Source organism: Macaca thibetana, chromosome 12 (genome assembly GCF_024542745.1).
Source record: "Macaca thibetana thibetana isolate TM-01 chromosome 12, ASM2454274v1, whole genome shotgun sequence".
Lineage (NCBI taxonomy): Eukaryota > Metazoa > Chordata > Mammalia > Primates > Cercopithecidae > Macaca > Macaca thibetana.
The window spans coordinates 66,089,989-66,108,665 of record NC_065589.1 but is presented as its reverse complement, the minus strand read 5'-3'; the positions used below and the strand labels follow the sequence as shown (position 1 = coordinate 66,108,665).

General features: G+C 40.5%; 1 long non-coding RNA gene across 1 annotated transcript; it reads left to right on the top strand.

The window, feature by feature from the left end:
* The first annotated feature begins 977 nt into the window (after positions 1-977).
* Positions 978-13,521, top strand: LOC126932021 (uncharacterized). The gene is made up of 3 exons (XR_007718083.1): positions 978-2,756; positions 6,486-6,832; positions 7,798-13,521. It is a non-coding gene; the product is annotated as an uncharacterized LOC126932021 (long non-coding RNA).
* Positions 13,522-18,677: the final 5,156 nt, after the last annotated feature.

Here is an 18,677-nt window from a genome sequence, read left to right as displayed (position 1 = left end):
AAGAGTGTTTTTTCCTAGTAAGCTCTGCTAACTTCTTTAACACATCCTCTCCTCATATTTTAGTGCCGAGACAACACCAAAATAGAGACTAGAAAATGTGGCACATATTCACCATGGAATACTATGCAGCCATAAAAAAGGATGAGTTCATGTCCTTTGCAGGGACCTGAAGCTAGAAACCATCATTCTCAGCAAACTAACACAAGAACAGAAAACCAAACACTGCATGTTCTCACTCATAAATGGGAGTTGAACAATAACACATGGACACAGGGAGGGGAACATCACACTGGGGCCTGTCAGGGGGTTGGGGGCTAGGGGAGGGATAGCATTAGGAGAAATACCTAATGTAGATGATGGGTTGATGGGTGCAGCAAACCACCATGGCACGTGTATACCTATGTAACAAGCCTGCACATTCTGCACATGTACCCCAGAACTTAAAGTATAATTTAAAAAATAGAGAATAATATAGGAAATTCACTGATTTAGCAGAAATCTGTGGCACATACACTGGCTCAGAGAACATAGTTGTTGTTGTTCCTCCTCCCCCTCCTCATCTTCTAGAGACTGTGTGCACACTCCAACAAATGAAAACAAAGACCTTAATAAGAAACTTTCCGTATTGGTAATATGACAATTCTGAGTAGGAAAGAAAAAAAAAAAAACCGTAATGGCACATTTCTATGATACTCTTTAGCACACTGATTCTTTCTGCCCTGGATACAAATCGTGCAATAAGTGACTATCAGTCTTGCTGAACCTTCACTCAAAATATCTTCTGAAAAACGGTCTTTTCTTATGGTCCTTCTTGTAGTTAGAAACTATGTCTTCTAAAGAAATTCAAGAAGCAAGTCAAAGCAATATTTTAATTTACTGTTTGCAAGGATTGGGTTGGGTCACTCCAAAATATAATCTTTTTTTTTTTTTTTTTTTTTTTTGGTCAGCTCTATAGCCTAGGCAAAGTGTTTCTTTTCTCTCCAAGTACATGTCATTGAAAAATTTACCACGAGATTCCTAAAACCTGGGTCTTATGCTAAAGTGCACTCCTAGCAGTGCAGACAAAGGTAATGATTTAGAAAATCTCTCAGTGATGTGGATGAGAATGAGTGTTAGAGCAATTCCTGGGCAGCAGAAAAAGACTCCAGTACTTACATAATCCCAGTGTGCACACATGGCTTCTGCTACAATTCTTTTTTGTTAAAACTTACCTGGCTTTGCACAAGACCTCAAATGCGGTGAATTCTAGATAACACCTAATATTTATTCATGCCATTGTCAAGAGCATCTTTGCAGTTCTTGCCAAGGTCTGTCGTTGAATGTGTTTATCCAGCTGCATGGCAAAAACATAATACACAGTCATCATTTTACTCAGTCACCTACTCAATATTTTCTTCTATGATTAAATTAACTCATAAATATTACACTTTTAATGCGAGAAAGCCATGGTTCATACAGCCAGTTGAATAGTTGTTTGTCCATTATCTAATGTTGCTGGGCACTCAGTCATTTCATTATGGAGTTTGAAATAATGAAAATCATTGCATTTACTTAACATGCACAATAAACAGACCAGGATCCCTCCAAGAGCTCCTTTATTATGCAGTGCAAGGCCACAGAGGAAATTTTGTAAGCAGCACAAAGAACTGTGGGGGCTGTGTTGGAAATGATTTTGGTGTATACAAGCAAATCTGCTCTAATTGTCTAAAGCCAAGGACAGAAATGCTGGCTCGATTTGCAGCTGGCACAATTTCTGGCTCAAGCAAGTAGAGTTGCAAATAAATACACACATCTTGATTTTGCTTATACCTGATTCACTACCAGATTGTGCCCAGAACCCCTCTAGGCTATTTCCACGTACTATGGCATTTTTGAGACCTCTTCCTCTAAATATCCAAACCCAGTCTGGTTTTTTAAAGCAACCTACAGCAGGTCTTACACATTAATCTCCATAGTGTAAAGATTGAAGCTTGAGGACAAGAATCTGCCTTTGCCCTCCAATGCCAGCCCTAGTGACAATAGCATCATATGCATCCACATGGATACCCAGCCCTAGAGACAAGAGACACATTCCGTAGGATCATTATGAAATCACCTCCTGAATGGAGTCTTTATAGCTGGCACTGCAGGGCAGTTATCTTTTCTCGAATTATATCCAAATTTTGCTCAATCATTCTGGGAATAGCCTTGGTTAGCAATTGCTCATAATGTCAATGCTTTTGAAAACTTTTTACTGTCATTTTATTGTTTTTATTTCAAAAATAAAACTTAAAGGAGCTTGAAAAGTAGATTTTTAGATGATCACACAAAGGCCTGATTTCAGTAGTTTCAGTTCTGTGCATTTTACTTTATGTGCACCCACTGAAATTAGCCAAAATTAATCCATATCTGAACAAAGACTATGGATACAAATGAGCCCTAACTTCTGAGACTACTCAGTGCAGTGCACTAGCTGAAGCGTTTGGAATGCATTGGCCCTGGGAGGCGAGGAAGTTATAGCAAACAACATATGGGCTCTAAAATCTGGAACTATCCAAGACAGAACAAGAGAGCTATTTTCACTTTCCTTGTTCCATTTTTTTCCTCCAGAAGATGAATGATTTCTAACCACATTTTACTCTCATCTTTAGAGCTGGATCCTGAAAGAACCAGGTTGGTTTAAAATGGCTGGTGGGTTTGCAGGCCTGTCTGATGATTACCTCATGCATTTGTGTCATCTGCTTTCCTTGTTGTGTGAAAACACGGTGAGGAAATGTGTAAGTCCACTGAATTGTTCCCGACTCTTTTATTCACCTTTCAGCATGCTAGTTCCTTCCCTTGGCATTGATATCATTATGCATTTGTCAAAGATAAACTGTCACTTTAGGGCCTCTATTATGTGCAAGAATTGGCAGCAAATTTTACCACTGGGATTTGCTTATATCCTCTGTATGTTATTGTACTTCTTTGGCATTCAGTAAATTCCATACACCCACTTCTTTGATGTTCATTCCAGCCCCTAAATGTGGAAACAATGACTAAAATTTTGGATCAAAGCATCCCATAGATGGCAAGCAACACAGCTCTCTGATAATTCACTAGAACAGAGAGTATCTCCCCTCCCCCACTAAACCTAGGCCAGTAGTCCTCCAAGAACAGCTCTGGCTTCCCCAGAGCTGCAAGGGCATGTGAGGAAGTTGAAGAAAACGACTCCAGGGTTTTAGTAAAAGGAAATAAACTAAACTGGATAGCTCTTTGAAAGCTCCCGGCCATTTCTAACTATAGGGAAAGCAAACCTTTTTTCCAATTCCTTCACCACGTTCTTTTTCCTGGTCCTGCTCTAACTAGCACTTGAACTGGGCCAGCCTTTTTTCAGCTTGGAAAAAGACCTATTTTCTCTATCATGTCAGCCTCACAAAATGGCCTAGATTTTTTTTGAAAATGAATCTTTAAAAGGAGAATTAAAGGGTCCATGGACTGAGGAATTTTTTAAGTAATTGAAAAATCACAGAACTACCAAAATCTGAACTAGTAACTTTTGCAAACTGGAATTAACTGTCTGGAACACACTTTCAGTGTGTACTTGTGCTTTACTCCTGGGATGCCCGTGCAAATAATTACTTGATTCAATTTATTTCACAGGTCAACTTTGACTCATAAAAGTATTAAAGCAGGTAACCCCCCAGGGATGCCAGGAATACAGATGAGCAAATAGATATAAAACTGTTGTAAGCAATTGGCAGGGTTTGGGGGTGGGTATTTATAAATCTAGGTTATTTATGGTTATGTTTTCACTTCACACCATTTAGTATCCAAAATGTGCTAGTTATAATTAATACGCAATGTTGAGAACTATTATAGAAGTACCATATTCCTTTTAAATATAGTGAAGAAAATAATTGTGTTTGAGGAATCTCATCCTGTGTAAATTAGAATTCCCAGTAGAGTGGCATAATTGAAAATTGGGCTGACTGCACGGAATGGGGAAGAGTCATCTTAGCACGATAGTGCATATTCCATCAAAAGGTAGCGCACCAAGGTGGCAACTGACAGCTCTTAAAAGAAGTTTCAGATTCTCTCTCTAGATAGGAAGTTTTTACTGCCTGACATATGCAATAGTGACATCCAGTGGTTGTAGAGATAATTACAAGTGTGTCTTATTTTAAAATATATAGTTTTATGTTAGAATCAAATATTCTGTGTTGTCCAATATTGTCTATATTTTGTATTTGGAAATATGCAAGTCAATAATTCAAGCTAGATACCAAGTAATGAAAAATGCACTGTTTATCTACTAAGCAAATTCCTAAGTCTTGTTATTGTTACCTTCTTGTGTTTTAATTTTAGTAAACTTACAATAAGTCTACTCTCCAAGGGTCTCTCTGGCCCTCCTAAGCACACTGGATGTCTTTACAGGCATAAATGGGATGGTGTGCATACTACACAGACAGCAAAAATGGGAACTGCATTTTACCAGTAAATACTGGAGAAAAGGCATCTGTGATCCTGACATGTTCATTGCTGCAGAATTGCTCTAAGAAGTTCATTAAGATGTTTTCTAAGTCATTGAAGAGAAATAAGGATTCAGAAAGAAGGAAGGAAGGAAAATAAAATGAAAGAAAAGGAGGGAAAACGGAAGGAAAGGAGGAAGGAGGGAGGGAGGGAAGGAAAGAAGGAAGCGAAGAAGAAAAAAAGGAAGGAAGGAGGGAAGGAAGAAAGGAGGAAAAGGAAGGAAGGAGAGAAGAAAGATGACTACACATTAATCTTTATTAAGGCTTGGCAATGAAGATATTAGCCTCCTAAAGAAAGTATTGGTTGTTGTTTTTTTTTTTTTTTTTTTTTTTTTTAAAGATGGAATCTCGCTCTGTCACCAGGCTGGAGTGCGTGGAGTACAGTGGCATGACCTCAGTTCATTGCAACCTCCGCCTTGTGGGTTGAAGGGATTCTCCTGCCTCAGCCTCTTGAGTAGCTAGTACTACAGGCATGTGCCACCACACCCAGCTAATTTTTTTGTATTTTTAGTAGAGATGGGTTTCACCATGTTGGCCAGCATGGTCTCGATTTCTTGACCTCATGATCCACCCGCTTTGGCCTCCCAAAGTGCTGGGATTACAGGCATGAGCCACTGTGCCTGGCCAAGAAATTATTGTTTAAAATTGCACTTCAACTGCCAGGAAATTAAGGCAAAAATAAATTTTTTTCACTAAAAAATAAATCCTGCAGGCACACCTGTAGTCCCAGCTACTCAGGAAGCTGAGGCAGGAGAATCAACCACTTGAACCCAGAACTTCAAGGCTGCAGTGAGATGTGATCACTCTACTGCATGCCAGCCTGGACAACAGAGTGAAACCTTGTCTCAAAAAATAAAAATAAAAAATTGAAAACGACTGCTACTACCAGAAAGAACCTAGAACAGGGCCACTTATAGGAACGTGCTTCAAAAGCATCTCTGTCCTCCATGATGAGGAAGAAATTTAACAGAAGCCTGTGATGTCATTGGCCTGTACGTCGATGCTGAGCACACCAGGTGACTGCACACCAACTTCCCAGAAGCCACACCAGATACACTGTAATCTGTGTCAGGCTGTTCCTCAACCTTAGAATCCCTAACTATTGGAGGGTTTCTTCCCTCAATCACCTGCCTTTTTGAAGCTGGAAACCATCATTCTCAGCAAACTAACACAGGACCAGAAAACCAAGAACCATGTGTTCTCACTCATAAGTGGGAGTTGAACAATGAGAACACATGGACACAGGGAGGGGAACATCGCACACTGGGGTCTGTCAGGGGGATGGGGGACTAGGGGAGGGATGGCATTAGGAGAAATACCTAATGTAGGTGATGGGTTGATGAGTGCAACAAACCACCATGGCACGTGTATACCTATGTAACAAACTGCACGTTCTGCACATGTACCCCATAACTTAAATAAATAAATATTCTCAGAGTGGGAAGAACTTAGAGGCACCCTCTTCCATTTCTTCCTTGCTGGAGGAGAAGAAAAAACCAACAAAACAAATAAACATTAACTCCAACAGAAGGTACTAAAATCGATATGTAACTCCATAAACACACACACACACACACACACACGCACACACAGAAAATGTGTTGGATTGGTAGAGCATGTGTGCATGAGGCCTGTTATTTGCATTAAGCAAAGAGCCCTAGGACAAAGAGAAAGGAATAGCCTCCTTTCACTCTGAGAAATGCTTCCCATTTGTGTCAGTGAGAGTTAGGGGAGAGGTGCATTGAGACAGAGCAGGTGAGTCGGCAGCCTTTAACCAGGTTGGTTTGCTTTTACAAGGGCTTTGAACTGCAAGCTGGCTTATGCAGATACTAAAGTCAAAGAATGCCGCCCTCCAATACACACTGCTCTCAGAGTACCTTCCCTCGGAGATTGCTCTGGCTTCTTGCTTCTCTTAGTCATTTTCACAGCAGGACTTTATTGGGATATATGGAAGATTAGCATGCCCGGGTCTCACCTCTCCCTTTAATTCTGCAGGAGTCTGGCTGGGCTGTTATCTTGTGCTCCCTGGAACTCTGACTGGATGATTTCTGAAGTCGAGCTGGAGCCCAGCTAGAGGGAAGGTGAAACTTCCCGTCAGCATGCAGGGCCTTCTGCACCCACGCTGCCACAGCCACGGCATTACCAGCTCCTGCCAGTCTGAGGAGCAAGAGGCTGGCATGAAGAATCAGTTCCATTCTTTCCTCCCTAAATTTAGAAAAAGCCTGTTTTGTAAAGCTTTCTTCAGTGTTTCAAGACAAAAAAAAAAAAAAAAAAAAAAAAAAGCAGTTGCACAACATGCATATCTTCTCCTGGCCTGCAGCTCCAAGTATAGTTTTACTATGGTATATAATCTAATAATCCATTTAATTTCTTTAGAGAGATGTTATATATACAGGTGGCATTTGGGTGGAATCACATGCCATAAACCTGTCTGCTCCTATCCAGGTTCAGAATACAGAAGAAGAATCTGTTTTACAGGCCTTCTAGAATTTTTACATGGTCAATTGGCTGGTTTTTGTATTCTGGAACATATGAGAGCATCTGCATGGAAAAATATATATAAATCCTATAAAATGGTGGCAGGACTTCTGATTTACAGATAGTGCTGGTTTGAATTTTCACAAAAATATTTAGCTATAGGACAATGTATTAGGCGTATTCTTAAAGGTAAATAACTGCAGCCAATAAAAGTTCGGCCTATAAAGGGTCCTATCGTCTACTAGTTTTCTGCACCGAGAATTACTACCAGTATAATCATGGCTCCCTGCACACTAATATTTCCTCTGATACAGTATGATCAATGTTGTGGAAAAACATTTATTATATTTCTTCTAGCTACTTAAAGGCATTACTGAATTATGGGCATCACAAAACGAATCCACTGTGCATTTTTTCTTTATGTGACGTTTTTACAATCTTCATTTTCTGCTTTGCAGCCACTGAGCTATAGAGATCCACACTTCGTCCCTCTTACAACTGCCACTGGGGCCACCCTCTCCTTTCTGCTTTATTACGTCTGAAATGCACTTCATATGATAACATTCCTTTTCATTCTATACTGGACTCTCATTTGAAAGGAAGAAGTTATGAAAGAAATTAAACAATCAGTGTTGTTAATAACAGTTCTTAATCTCCTTACTTAACAAAGGTTATGAAGTTTAGACTGAGAAAAGGACAAGGGGAGGAGATGGTATTTTACAGATCATTCCAGAAGAGCTGATGAACTCTGAATGGGTGTGGGTTTTGCAGTTTTGACATTTAACGATTTTATTAACATCTTTGCTTCTCATGCACCTTAAATCCACAGGATATGCAGCTGGGAGCGAGTGTCCAGCCAACAGCCCGTGTCTCAGGCCCTGCCAGGGGATGAATCAATTAGCAAGAGAAGCAATGATGCAAATACTCCGAGGTCACTTGGGATGCTGTTTGCCTTTTTGACAGAGAAAGCACGCCATAAATAACATCACACCTCAGGAAATCATTCCAGGAGGCCTCGATGCCAGCAGGGCTGCTGCCGGGGACGGAAGGAATCGTTTGCTCATTGTGTCTATTTCCCCTAGCTCAGTCAATGGGAGATTTGTAGTAAAATCAAAGTATTTAAAAGGAGGACAGTTGTGGTAACAGAGGCATGTTTAGTAATTTTTTTAGTACCAGAACCTGTGATTTATGACCCAGAGTTACAGCCAACTTTATTACAAAAATGACTTCACCCATAATAACCTTATTCAGGGCCCTCTGGAGAATGATGTAGTACCCAACAGCGTTATAATCTAGCAAATATTCAAACACAGTTCCCGCCTCCGCCTCATTTCCAACCAACCCCTCAGAAGCAGGCTTCCCCCTTTACCTGCTGGGAGAAGTGGGGTCCCGGGCAAGGCTTTGTGCTCTGTGTGTGGGAGTTTGCCTGGATCAAGCATTTCTACTAAGCCAGGATAGAAAGCCGCCTCCTGGGGTCTCAGTCATATCTTGTCCAACCTCGTGCCCTGAGGAGTAATGAGCAGAAGACACCCACTCACCCTTCATTTCCTCTCTGTGCTGAAACTACTTCCTTCCCTGTGTTCCCGCACTCCTCCAGAGCTCAGATCCCCACCACCTGAAAGGAGCTCCAGTAAGCTCCCTGACATTTTTAATTGCCATGGTAACTGAGGGCTGCTCTAAAACCGCCAGGGCTGGGTGTCCAAGCAGGGTCCCCTGGGCGTACCGGGATCTAGGAACTAGCCCTCCATCTTATTAAATTCCAGTGTCAGTTCCTAGCAATTGTTTTAAATTTACACCCTCAGAGTGGCTTAGTGGGATTACATGTCCATTTGCATTAAAACAGGTTTCTGTCATTAAACTGCCATACAATAAGCTTCCTTGGGACAAATTAATGAGCTCTAAATATCATCAAGTAGAAGTTCACTTCAAGACAGGGCAACAAGGAGGGGGGCGGAAGGAAGTGGCTGCTCAGAATCTCATGGCCCAGGAGAACCATAAGTGCCAAGTAAAGAAGGGTCTTGTCCCGTTTCTTCACTGTACGATAAGTGGTCCTGATTTAGAGTCAACTGGGGAGATTTGGCGATATTCTCCCTATTCGCCAAAATCCTATAGCTCATCTTCTCTTGTGCCCTCTTCCAAATATGACTTTACCCTTGACTTTGCTGAAATTTGCTGATGCAACACTGGCCTCTTGTCTCAGTGACAGTGTCTTAGCCTCGTTTTCTTTGTCCTGTTGTTCCTCTGTCCTTGAGGAACTTGTGTGCATCCGCGTGGCCTGGGAACAACACGCACACAACGCAGCACCACGTGTAGCTTGAACGAGTGCTCCCTAACTTTGTTAGTTCCCACATACTTTGCTAAAATGCATGTATGATTGCTACTGAACTGTCTGGTCCTCAGACCTTATCAGGACCCTGGAACAGGAGTCCTGATCAGGACCACCTTTCCTAGTCATCAGGAGCAGAATAGGAACAGGGAACAGTTTCGCTTTTAAAACTGAATTTGTCCTGCTCACAAGAATCACCAGAGCTTGTCCTCACAAATAATATGTGTGTCTAAGTAGAAATTTTTCATTAAAACCAAATAAACCCCCAAACCTTCCCTTATGTAAAGGAGATAAGAATGGCTGCTAGACAGACTTCTTGATCCACAGAGGCTGTGATCTCATTTCTGTGTAGCCTTAACAGGGGACAGTAATGTATGATTGAGACACTGCTATATTTAGGAATGACAAGATGAGCATTATTAATAGCTTAATTGACATTAAGGCAATTACCCCTACCCTTATTACAGTTTGTAGAATTACACAGAAAATATTGGCTGGGGCCTTTTTTTCCCTAGAGCTACCCAAGGATACAGCATTTTATTTCATGCCAGATCCCGGCTTTGACATTAGATACTTAGCCATAGAATGATTCCAGTAAATCATTATAAATGCATTATAATAAAGATGTTATGAGCTATCAGATATTAACCCCCAACCCCTAAAGAGAGATAAATAGTCCAGTTGCATGATTCCCACTTTTGTTTCATAAGAAATAAGCTTTTGCAAAGAGCAACTGACTAATGAATTATAAAATGGTGTGTTGAGCTCAGATAATTAAACAATGCATTTTAGTGTCTAGTGCAGGATGAACACTAAATCATACACAAATAAAAAAGGTAAAAATCTGAGCCCCAAGCCTAACTCCTATTTTTGAATAACATTAAGGTTGGTCTACAGTCCAGAAATGCTTCAACTATTTTATCTGATTAGAGGGTCATATCAAGTATAAAATCAAGGCACAGTAGGTAAACCAAACCAAGAGTCAGAACAAAAACCGTGAAGGTGCTAATTTCAGATAAGCCCTCAAGGTTATTTTAATGGAGATTTTACATGGAGATTGCTTTTTCCCCCAAAGTGTTAATGGGGCAAAAGTCTAGAAGGACCTGGAAGTTTTCAAGTTTCCTTATACTTTATGTTTTCTTTGAACTCATAATAAAGCATATTGGTGGGAACAGGATCTATGGTATTGGTGGTGGTCTTAGCCTTATAGTGTTGGAAAGACAAATGCACATCCTAAAATCTTCTCTAGGTTGTGGAGGTGCAGGGATGAGGAGGGGTTGGTTTGGGTTTCAACCATTATCCCCAGGTGGTGTTATCACACCCAGCAATAATTCATCTAGTGGTCAACCACAGATCACCATGACATTTTCACCAGTGGTCCCCAGACAGGGCTGGTTTGCCATTGGTTGCCATTTCCTGGCATGTCATAGATTTGCTGCGTGATTTGAAGCCGTGCTTAAGCACATCCTGAATACATTTTTTAGTCTTCCAGCATCTCAAAGACATGGTGACTCCCTCAAGGTAGTCTCCTATTTCTTCGTCAAATAGCACGTCATTAAGGACTGTGTGGCCAAAATTACAGATGGTCTTGGACTCTGTATGGGCAATGACCACCTGTGCTGGTAACCAAGGCTTCCCTGGAACACCTGGAAACATACCATGCAGCCAGTCCTCTCCTGTGCTCCAGTCAAGCTGAACCACACAGCCCGATCCTCCCTCCACTTCCCTAGCTCCATGTGTTAGCCACTGAAGGTTAATTGATCTAAGGCTTATTTTCTTCAAATATAAAATGAAGATAGTAATGCCTACCCATAGGGTTGTGTGAACATTAAATGAGATCAGTTATGTAAAGATCTATGCAGTGCCTTTTACAGAGTATGCCCACAAATAAATGTTACCTGTTTCATTTTAGTTATCTATGTTTAGCTATCTTTGTTTTTCCTATCCTGCTTCTTTTTGCTCCACTATACTCTTACATCCTAATTCTCTCATACACACTTTGCTGTGTCTAGCACAGTGCTTTGCTTGTGGTGCACACTCTACATGCTTGCTACCCTGAACAATATGACGGCAGTTACTAGTAACAGTTAATGTTTTCTGACCACCTACATGAGCCAGGCACTATGCTAAGTATCATCGCTTCCTTTAATTCTCACAAGCATATGAGACAAATACTATTTTAATCCTCATCTATGGGAGATTAAAGATTAAAGATGTTCTATAACTTGCCCAAGGTCACACAAGCTCTTAAGTGGATTGTCAAGATCCAAACTCAGAACTGGTCTGGATTTGAAATCTCAGTTCTTAACTGGCACTGCGTCAGGCTGATTTGTTAGCTTTTTCCTCTTTTAGACTGGGCCCTAAGGGATCAGTCATAAGCATGTACCCACTCTTAGATGAATGACCCTACGATCTTGAGTTTTTTTTTTTTTTTTTGAAGTTCCAGGAAGTCCAGAAGTGTATGCTAACTCTAGTTTATAGCTGTGCAAAAGTCACTTGTCTAAAAACTTCAGGGACATTATATAAAACCATCCAAAAAAAAAACCTTATTGCACACCCCATAAAGTTAATTTCACTTTGAAAGAATGTGTTTGAGGGAGGGGATGCACTTGGCTATGAATTCAGGTTGGTGGCCACAATATATGGAGCTGTGCTGTCATCCTTGACACCCTGGCTTACTGGCAGCCTCGCTCCAACACACTGTCACAGGCGAGGGATGGCCTCCCAGTATTGACTCAGAACACTGAAGCCTCCTAATGGTCCAAGTCTCACAAACCACACACCTCCCTTAATTAAAAAAGTAAATTAAAAGGAGTATTTCATCTTAGGGATGAATTATCTTAGTAATTTAAGATTGACATTTTATTGGATAAAAGGGCATGTATGAGTTTATTTTAAAATACTGCCTTCATGAACAAGAAACCACAGAAAAGATTATCCTGAGGTTGCAAGGGGTTTGTAGAACCAGAGACACCCTCGCAAAATAGCCACTGGAAGGGCTAGGTGTGAGAGGCCAGTTGCTGCAAATCACAGGTCAGCCACTTCTACACTTGTCCTTCAAGCACATCAACTGGACACTTGGAGTTTTCTATACTCTTCATTTCAAACTTGATCATCCTGAGTGCTGTGGTGGACACTACTAGTGTCACAAAGAGTGCAGCACCCTCTCCTTCCAGGTATATAAAGGCTGCACTGCTGGGCTCCTTTGCAGTTGGACAGGCCATGTAATTTGTCTGTTGTAGTGAAGAGTTACTATGTTTCACTTCTAAGCCAAAGCATTTGATTGTCAATGTAATACCCTCCAGCTCTCTCCTTCCCTGCAGAAGTGATCTTGGAAGCATGTGTTGAGATGACAGAGTTCCCAATAGCCTAGATTCCTGAATGACTTAGTGGAGCTGAGTCCTCCACAGGTCCATGTTGAACATGCAGAATCAGTAAGAATAAACTTTTGCTGGATTAAGTCACTGATGTTTGGAGACTGTTCATTACCACAACAAAATGCAGCCAAATCCTGACTAATTGAGGAAGTAACCTTTTGTTCAGAAAATACAGCCCTTCTTTGTAAGTCATAAACCCATATTCTCTTTCCAATAGCTTATTAAATGATTTGTATATTTTCCATCCTTTTGGTATACTCTCAGATGCCTAAAATTACCACAGTGACCTTGGACTGGACAAGGTAGTTGTCTTTTAGCCATTGATAAATATTGCTACCGTGGAATGAGGGAAACAGAAGAAGACAAGGTTGGCCTTTCGAAAATATGGCATCATATAACAATGAAAAAGAGGAAAAATACAGAAAATACAGAAAAAGGAGAAAAATAACATGAGAAAAATGAAAAATAAGTCTATAAGAGAAAAGTAGAAAAAACAAAACAATAGAAATGCTGGGCAATTTGTTTCAGGTTCACTATAACCAACTGCTTGTTGTTGGGTTCCACTCCAGAAGGCCTCTCTCAGGATGTCTTTGACCCTCAGCACCTTTTTGTGTATGTGCATAGCATACGAAGGTGCTCAAGAAATGTTGATTGAGAGGGTAAATAAAGGAATAGATTTCCATTTTATAATCTTGGAAGCATATATTACTTTAAACGGCCTATGACTATGAATGGGCATTCCACTGCACGTTGAAAGGCAGAACAACAAATGAGAAGGGAACTAGAAATAAATGAGTTTGAATAGCTCTTCATAACCTTTAAACCTGAGTCCTTGCAAAGAGCAACTATGAGGTCAGAGCAATAATTCTTTGTCCTAAAAACAGGACACCACTGATAACTCAGAGTCGTCTGTTGAAGAAAGTGTTTCAAATAAACTAGTTAGCAATGCCCTTGTTTTGTTTGCCTCTGGATGGGAAGAACTAGGAGTGCAATCAGCACCGAGGTGTCTATAGCCTTGATGTGGTGGGAGAGGAAAGTAGGGGAACTGAATAATTTATTTTTTCAAAACCTTAAATGGAATGAGAAATACCAATGTTTTATCCATAAGGATAAAAAGGAAGAGTCGAGAGTCATTCTGCTGATACCAACTGGGAAGCTCCAGTAGAACATTCCCCTGGTGATGAAGTAATTCACTTTTTCTGAGATTAACAAACGTTCTGTAGTAAGGCTGTTCCTCATTCAAGGTTGCTCACAGGTAAAGTTAATAAAAGGCAGATTCTAAGAATTCAGAAGGAAGTTTGCCTTTCCACTGGGAGAAAGCATGCATTCAGGGTCTCTAGTCTGTGGGTTTGTGTGTGTGCGCGCGCATCCTATGTACAGCTCAGATGTCCAGGACTTGAGATGAGAATGGAAAGCACCAAATAAGAAGAAAGCTGCCACACAGTAGGCTGAAGGAGGATGACTACAACCTTTAGGCTGAAAAAAGGTAACTGCATGCTGGCATGTATCCTTGTGGATATGTGGAAACACAACAAAAGTATTGGTTCATCCTGGCTGCAGTTTTAAAGGAAAGGAACATCTCCTGGCATGAACATCTCTTGGAGATGAACGCACTATACATGCAAATTCAGATCTATCATCTTCCACCAGTCACCCCAAGCTACATTCTCCTTCCATTCCTTATCAAAGGAATAAGCATCTTTCTTGTTTCCCAGGCTTCACTCCTCAAAATCATGAGCTTTTCTTCCCTACCTTTCCCTTCATTCGAACTTTTTCCCTTCAAAATGTTTATTGAATTCTTCTTATCCTCTCCCTGCCTGGGGATTTATCTAGTCTACTTAATTCTAGATCATTGCCTTTCTGTAGGAAATATAAAACACTCAAATAATGAAATACCCATAATCCAACGCAGAAATCATGAGTGTTATAGGAACAATGGCCTCAAGAGCTAGATTGCCCAGGTAGTTCATATTTCATACAATTTTACTATTTTAAATAAAATCAACTTGAAAAATTCATTATGTTGAAGAATAAAAATGTTTAAATATTACCTGATTTTTTTTTCTCATTTCTTTTTTTCCCTTTGTACCTTCCTCCTTCCCCATGCAAGAAGCTGGACATGTCTCTGCTATTTAACTCAGGGAAAGAATAAGACAGTATTAAAGAGAAGAATTCTTTTCCTGACTTGCATGTTTCCAAAGCCGAGCCCCTCAGGGATGTGAAGACTTAAGGCAGAGGCAAAAGATTTGGGAAAAAATAATGTGAATTTAAGGTAGGTTTTCCCTTCTACCTCTTACCAAAGAAAAGATTCCCAGGATTGATGGAAGGGGATATTTGGAAGGAAGCAATGGGAATAGAGATGTTGGTGGGCGTAGGTCCCCAAAAATAAGGACCTGGGTCCTGTCCACCAGTTTTAGATGTGGGAAGGTGGCAAACCCCCCATAATGGTTTATGGGAGTAGAGATAAAGGAAGTAAAGCTTAGTAAATTGTTTCTGGAGGTTGATTTGGCATCATTTGGTAAAACTGAAACATTGGAGAAATTTTTACACGTATACATAAAAAGCTTTGTACAAAAATGTTTATTGCAGCATTACTTCTAAGTTGAAGAAAAGCTTCCCAACAACCTAAATATCCATTAATAGAAGAGGGAATAAATAAAATGTGAAATATGTTGACTGTAGGCTACTGTGTAGCATTTTCAAAAAATGGTTAAAACAATAGAACAGTTCAGAGGAATTTAGATCTTAGAATCCAACTGTCTTGAGAGTTAAAGCCTTAAGAGTTAAACTCTAAGTGCCTCATTTTACAGATGAGAAGGAATGGGGGACCTGAAGGCTAAGTGATTTCTTGAAAGCAGGCTGTTGTTTAGACTTCCAACCTGGCCTTTCACCCATGATGTCATTAGATGCCCCAAGCTACCTGGTCTAGTTCAGTCTATCCCAGCAAGCAGAACATCGTCCCCTCTGATCTCTCTATTAGTCTAGCACAGAAGAACAAAAAGAGGAGGGGAAAGGGGGAAGAAAAAAAGAGGTTGCCCTTGTTCTTGAGATCACAGTTCAGATGAAGAATGGAATCATAATATGAAACCATTAAAGCCACTTAAGTGACACAGTTTTCTTATTTCCCACATTCACAGCTTAAGGAGTCTTTTGATTATCTCTGGATCTCCATTTTCTTAATAGCAAAACAAGGGGTTCAGCAAGAGAGAATCATCTTCAACTCCTCAAGTTCAAACTAGTCTCCTTGTAATGAATCTAACTTTTAGCTATGGAATCTAAGCTGTCTTGATTTCACGGTTGAAATCTACACTCACAAAATAATATTTCATACACTTTCCCCAAATCTCTTATCTATACCCTAACAGTTTCTTCTGATTGGTGAAACCTAGAGACCATATCTGATGCTTCTTTTCCAATATAATTCTTAATTCTCAGCACTCTGATAAACTTGTGGGAAGAATTTTCTGCCTGTATTTTAAAGATAGGCACTACATTAAAATCTCAATACTAAATGGCAATCCAGGCACTTATTTTTTTAAAGACTGAGAGCCCAATGTCAGTGAAATGGCCTTGGCTTCATCATTTTGCAAGCCTGAGGTGGGAGTGGACCTCTCCACCTGCCAGCGCTTACCTCTCGGCATGGTCTGGTGGGCCGAATAGGAGTGGGAGTCAGGAACTCCACGATAAGTACTAATTGGGTGACTGACTTGGGGCTGTGACATCAGAGAAAACTGTTCCACTTTAGGCTTCTTGTACAAAGGAGGAGAAAGTTGTAAAGAGAAAATTTCCCTGAAAAGTACATCATGCTCCAGAGGCCAAATGTGACAGTCATTAAGGAAGCAAGAGGAGATGGCTTCTTCCCCAGCCATGACGGGATCACTCATGGTATCCCCACCCACGCTCCCAGTGTGTCACAGCACAGCCACAGAAACACAGCAACTTTCATGCAAATGGCTCAAATTCACTTTTCACATTTAAAGTAACACTTTTTGTAATTATTAATGGTTAATTCGTGTGACCACCCATGAGTGAAGGGCATTTCTGTCTCCCACATCTTTAATGGCAAATAATTAATGATGTGTTAGAAATTAACAACAATTAACAGTGCATAGGAACAATGGTAGAAGGTCAGAGACGCTGAAGAAATGCGATGTTTAGCTTCTCGGGCAGAATCTGGCAGTTTCAAGGAGGGAGACTGCAGGCAGAAATATTTCCCTCAGGTACAAATACACCTCAACTCTTGCCCCAGAACACGGACCCAAATACAATCACTTTTTAAGATTAAGCATGTTGAAGGAAATAACTACCCAGCACTTCCATTAAGCTTATTAGTTTTGCTAAACAAGCAAATGGTATAGCATTAAATTTTTATCTTAGTATTAATGAGCATTGCCTGAAATATAGAACAAATTTCTGATTTAGTAATTACATGATCATTTTAGAATGTAGTAGGGTCTAGTGAATTTCTAGAAAGAACTCTTTGAGTAACATGTAGATATAAATCACTTATAGAAACTGTTATGTGTATATATTTTTGTGTTTAACTACAGGATCTCTGCAAGTATTATTGCTGTATATAGGCAAGTTAACTAAATTGCCTTAACTTTATCTACATGATAGATAAGTGGCAGATAATATTACTATTGGAGTGTTGAATTTCCCAGCCTCACTTTTACCCTATTTAAAAAAAAAAAAACAGAGGTCCTTGGGCCAAAGTCTCATATATGTCTCAATGTTGAAAATAAAGTCAGAGAAATTGAGTCAAGCTCAAATATCCAAATTGATGATCTAACCAAGGATATCCACCAAGGGTATCCTACTATAGAACGGGCATGAGATATATATATTCTGCTTCCACCCACAAAGTAATTATAATTATAATTATATTACCTGTAATTATAAACATAATTAATTATATTCCTGCAGTGCTTTAGAGCTTACAAAGTACATTCACATACATTAATTATTTAACCTCATCTGTACCTGGGAGGCAGGCATAGCAGAAAACCCACAGAATAAAACCACCGGCTTCATACTGAACCCAGATCTATTGCTTCCAGGTGGCCACTTCCTTCTTTCCCTCTTGTGTTCATCCCCTTAAACCAAGCTTGTTCTGAAAATGGGGAAAGAATCCATTTTCTAGAAGCAATGATATTTCTAGCTTCTTGGTCAAGCAACTTCCAAACCAGCAAAAGTGATTTTAAGGGAAGGAAGAGCCCAGAATTTGTGGGGAGGAGGCACCAATCACAACTACCTCAAGGCTCTGGTTTGGCTCGGGCACACAGGAGCAGTGTGGGGCCTGAGCCTCACCTCTGTCCACGTTTTCGTAGGTAACAGTAATTCAAAGAATGACAGACTTTTGGAGGTAGAACAGAAACATGTCCTGCACATCTAGGAAGTGTGCCTTGCTAAAAATGCAAAGAGAGCCCAAACTCCACAGCAGCTTGTAGAAGGAACCATCATGAGGAGACCTTGCAGTTCAGCCCTTGTGCTTTGCAGGTTATGGGATCAAATGTGCACTCCTCTGCCTCTTTTCAAGGTTCCACACTCCCCTCTCAAAACTCCCATATCACATTGGATATGCGGCACACAGCTTTCTAGCCCCATTTCCCATTGCACCTTAATATCCTAACCATTTACCATCCCACAGCTGTGCAGCTCTCTGTTCCTGTTCCTGGGCTCCCCATTTGCAGGCTCTTGCCTGATGTTAGTGGATTCAAATCCCAACCAGCCTTCAAGGCCCAGCCTCAAAGCCCACCTCCTTCTACCAGATATAAGGGAAAGTAGATTTTGGCCCTTCTAGGGAAGAACTTACAGTCTTCTCAGAGAAGAGATTTGTATTCAAGCAGCCATAGAAGTTGGAAGGTGTTCCATGAGTGGCCCTAAAACCGAGCTACTTAAGTATGGACCAGCAGATCAGTATCACCTGGTAACTCATTAGAAATGCAAATTTTGGGGTCCTACCCTGGTCTTACTGAATTATGGTCTCCAGGATCAGCTAAGGAG